A 5,027-nucleotide genomic window follows, 5' to 3' on the forward strand; every position below is an offset into this window, starting at 1 on the left:
TTTTTTTTTTTAGATCGCCAATAGACACCTTCTTGGTTACATGCAAAGATCACAGGCAGTTATTACAGGAGGGGCACACGCGTTACCAGGCAAGCCTGGTGTCTGCCCTGCCAGCTCTTTGGCCAGCACTACCACATCCCACGCCTTGCTGAGCTTCTTGGTTCCTGCTGCAGCCAGACTTCCTCTAGCCACATCCCAAACCTCCCCTGCACAGCCCAAAATGGCATGGCTGAATGGGACAGTGAGTTTCACAGCTCGATGTCCTGCTCCACAGCAGTCTGGACTTGGGCGATCCCCGGGGTTCCCTCCTCTGTAGAGACAGGAGCCCACACCAAGGGAATAGTGCCTTGCTGGCACAGAGGCCAACCTGTGGCCTCCCTCCAGCTGTGCCCCCACAGCCCTCCCTGCGCCAGGCCAGCTGCAGTTTGTGCAAACCAGCCACCTGCGCCTGCCACCTGGGCCCCGGGCTGGGAGGAGAGCCACAGGCACACGTACCAGCTCTGGGAGCAGCCCCACTGTGACTAGTCCCACTCACAAAGCCCTGGGGTTTTTCCTGCCCAGTGCGAAGCAGGTCTACGCTACAGAGCAGGGTCTCCATCTCTCTCGAGACACACGGTGGGGGAGATGAGAGGAGCTCAGATCTCCTTGGACTAAGTGATCCCAGCTCATACGAGGGCAAAAAGGAGTAAAGAAAGGGGCTCAGACACCCACAGAGGAATCAGCCCTCATTCTGACCGTGTCACCACCACGTCTCAAGGAAGCTCAGGCATCCAGAGAGGCATACAAAGGTCCGCAGACATTCGAGGAAGAACAACATCTACCAAGAGAAAGGGGGACTTAGTGGGATGTGAAGTGACTCATACACACCACAGGTGAACAGTCTAAAAGAGCATCCTACTCCTCCTTCCCACAATCGGAACTTGTCCTCACTGATGCAGATCTAATTTAGTGGTTCTCAGCTCCTCTTCTGACCTCAGCAGTGAGCACCTGCTCCACCTTCTGCAAGGCCTGTTCTTACCTCCCCAGGTGGAAGGACAGAGCTTTCCCATGTGCTAAAAGAGCACTACTCCTCCTTCCCACCATCTGAACTTGTCCTCACTGATGCAGATCTAATTTAGTGGTTCTCAGCTCCTCTTCTGACCTCAGCAGTGAGCACCTGCTCCACCTTCTGCAAGGCCTGTTCTTACCTCCCCAGGTGGAAGGACAGAGCTTTCCCATGTGCCACCCCCAATGACAGCTGGCAGATGGGAACCAGGCATCTCCAGAAGGAAAGGGATCTTCCCTTTGATCCTGGCTGCTGTATAAGGGGCCTCTCTGCCCTCCACCAAAACCAGTCCCAGTTTGAGCCCTAAACTTTAGTAGTGGTTGGTCTTTACCAGCAGGAACATCTGTCACCCATGAGAAACACTTACTGGGTGCATTTTAGGAATTGCTCCTTGAGCATTGGCTGCTCTGCACTGCCAGAGCCACCGAGCAAGCCCCATAAGAGACCTGGTGTAAGGTCCCTAAAAAACAAGAGCTAGGGCGGTTCCCATCCTTAATAGCATCTGAGACTTGTTCAAGCACATTGCAAAAGCCCACCTCTGCCCCTCACATGTCACAACAGGATAGTTAAAGCAAAGAGCCAGAAGAGCAACAGCAGCACAGAGAGGCGAGTAGGGCAGAAGTCCACCAGCAGCCTGCATCTTCCAGACCCCTCCTTATACTCACAACATGGCATGACCCCTAAAACACATCATGTTTTTCAGGCAGTTAAGTGGTGCACTGAAACAGCACCTGTTACACACGTGTCGTGGGCACAAGACAGGATGTGTTTTTGAGGGGGGCATCTTCCCCCATGTTTGGGTACCTCAGTGCAAGCCCACCTGGGCACAGCAGTGGGGAGGGTCTTCTTCCCAGTGACAGCTCTCCAGCAACACACGTCCTCTGCTACGAGGCCAGGAAACCTTCACCTCGGAGGGACAAGTTGTATCTGTAGTTAAGGATCAAACAGACGCTAACTGTGAATGTCCATGAGATGATCCTTAGGATGAGGGATACGTCCCCTGTCACACCAGCAACGAAGCAGAGATGTGCAGGAAGTCTGTCTGTCTGTGCTTCGCTGCTCCACAGCGCAGAGGAGGGGCATCACACTAAATGCAACTGCCTGGAGAGAGTATGAAGTCTAAATGTTGTTAAAAATCACATCTATCAATGGCAGGAATGGGAAGATATAAAAGTCTTTTCATTTACTGCAATTACAAAATTCATTAATGAGGTCCATGGTGATCTACTCTAATGCTCTTAATTGCTCTTAAAACAACAGCCTCCCAGTTACCAGTATCCATTTGTCTGGGATGCTCTTCGCTGAGTGAGCATGTTGAGAGGGGAAGAGATGTGAGAGCCCAGAGCACGTGAAGATCCTACAGAACAGTGGCTACAGCATGCGGGAAGAGCAAGCAAAACCCAGGAGACTAACCTTGTCACTACAGAGCTGCGTCCTGAGAGCAGCTTTTAAACAGGAAGCTGAAGCTCACAGTACCTGTGATTGCAAGGTCAGGCCTAAAATTAGCCATGAAAAGCAACCTTCTGAAGAGAAGTTGAAGGGTTACAGACAAAGGTAACACTGCATCACCAGGGAGTGATCAAGGAGTGCAGTGGTTTGCAGGGAATTTGAAACTTGGGTGTAGCAGGCAATAGGCATGCATGTGCAGGTACACACACTTCTGCTAAAAAAAAGAAGGGATTTTAGCCTCTATTAGAGGGTGAATGATGCAAAATAAGCTCTGCTTCTGAGCTTGCACCTCTAGTTTTTTTTATAAAGCAGAATTTTGACAGCTCCCCCATGACTCTAAAATAGCTTTAAACCCACAAGTAATATCTTTTAACAGGACTGAGGAGGCCAGGCCCTCTCTCTGTCCTGAGCAGTCCACTTACTGATCAGAGCCCACTTTTGCCCTACTCCAATCACACTCAAACACAAGAAGAGTTCTTGGGGCAGGACCCAGAGCCTGTGATACTGGCCACCCCAGTTGAGTGCCTCTAATCACCAAGACACACAATTTGGCCCCAAAAGCACCATATGATTGCCCTTCTTGCTTCTTCAAGTACCTCTTGTATTATAGAGATGAGTGGTCATCAAAAGGCACTTCATCTCCAGAGGTAACATCACCACTCTCCCACGTGGCACCTGTGAGATTTTATACCTTTTCAGGGCCAGTCTTCTTGCAAGAAAGATATTCCAAAATATACAGGACATAGATTGTGCCCGGTGGTGTGCTGGGACCGATGGGAGGTCTCTGACAGCCCAAAAGATTTGTGCTACGTGCAAACCAGGAATTTGTCTCCCCACAGATGGCACGGCTCTGCAGCACTTGCCACTGAGCACAGAGGGTCTGGAAAGCGGAGTAAGGTGGAATTTGTTTGAAAGAGACACCGAGGTAAAGCAGTGGACTAGACCAGGGTGTTTTAGAGACAGTTACATGCACTAAGTCATCTTTTTAGATGAATCTCTGTGGCAGAGACTAGGAGCCAGTGTGGAGTGCAGGCAGGCTTTCCCCTCCCACACAAGATCCATCCTTTGATAACCAGATGCGGAATCCCCTAAAGTCTCTGCACAGTGACAGCTCCTGGGGAGGCACAATGTGCAGTGGAAAAAATTGATGAGCACAACCACCTCGTCACCATCACCTAAAGAATGGGCGACAACTTATTTTGTGAACTGTTTCGAGGCTTCGTTTTGTTGCACCTACACACACCGGTCGCACGGCACCGCACCCCCTCCTACAAAATGTCAAAGTCTTCAACTCCTAAGAATAACCATTAGGGGGGAAAAAAATAGTGTGTGCTGACCAGTGTAACTCCTGTGCAGTGGGGATTGCACCGGTCTTGCCTTTCTCCTCAACTCAGGGTTTGTGCTCACCTTGTCCTAAGTTTCCTCCTGGTGGCATCTCCTTTGACAGACAGTGGGCAAATACTAATTTTTACCTCTGTGGTTTCCAGGTGACTCTTTCAGGGAAAGTGTACTGGAGCTTTATCCTTCCTGAAATGGCAGCAAAGCCGAATAACCGCTTCCTCTTAGCACAGCTGAGGAACTTCAAATGTGCAGTGTTGCAAAACAGCGTGAGGACACTCTCCCTCCTGCCTCTTCTGTACTCTCCTGCGTGCATTAATAGCAGTTGTTACACTCACTGGGCAGTAACAAGGTTGGGAAATACTTGATCAGTAAAAGCCACTCGCAGTCTGGAAAGGCAGGCGAGTGCTACCTTTTACTCTTCCCTGCAGTCAGCTTGTGCCTTTGCGCTCCCAGCAGCTGTAAACAACTTAGATCTTGCAGTCACCAAAATTTATACCTGGACCTCTTTCAGAGTCTGGGCAACTGAATGATTTTGAGTCAAGCCCCAAAAGGATGCCTGCACTAAACCTACTTGCAAGTGTTTCTGTTTTGCTGCAATAGTGCAAAAACACATAGTGAGAACAGATAACTTCTAACACAGATTTTCACAAAATTGATCTCGGGTTGCTTCCTTAACCAGAGGGGCACATAATGTCCCCAGCATCTACAGAAAAGGACCCCAATACCTACAAGTGAGAAGGTGGGCTTGCATACCTCTTCAGCAATTCTTCTGAATCTTTAAGCAGTTTGTCTACAAGCCTGTGTTAATATTGTTATAAGGCTTAATATTAAAGTGGCTAATGTTTGACTGGACTTTCAAAGTCAAGTTCCAGCCTCCTCTATGCAGCTTTCAGCTTGAGGAAGACAGAGGGCTATGACTCATTTAAGCACTGTGCTTCGTGGCACTGTGTACAACACAGGGGCATCCCTGCAGTTTTTCTAGAGATGGTGCTAACACAAACCAGAACAAGCTTTGTGCAAACAGTGCAACTGTTTTGACATCGTTTCAATGAGACAACCCTATGATTTCATGAAGAAAGCCCTGGGCTGGGTACGCTAAAAATCTCAGCCTCAGGTCACCTGTACACTTTGTATGGTCACAGGCTACAGACTCCATTGGGGCTCTTCTTTCTATAGTTTTCCACATTATTTA

This window comes from Aptenodytes forsteri, unplaced genomic scaffold (assembly GCF_000699145.1).
Source record: "Aptenodytes forsteri isolate BGI_AS27 unplaced genomic scaffold, ASM69914v1 Scaffold88, whole genome shotgun sequence".
NCBI lineage: Eukaryota > Metazoa > Chordata > Aves > Sphenisciformes > Spheniscidae > Aptenodytes > Aptenodytes forsteri.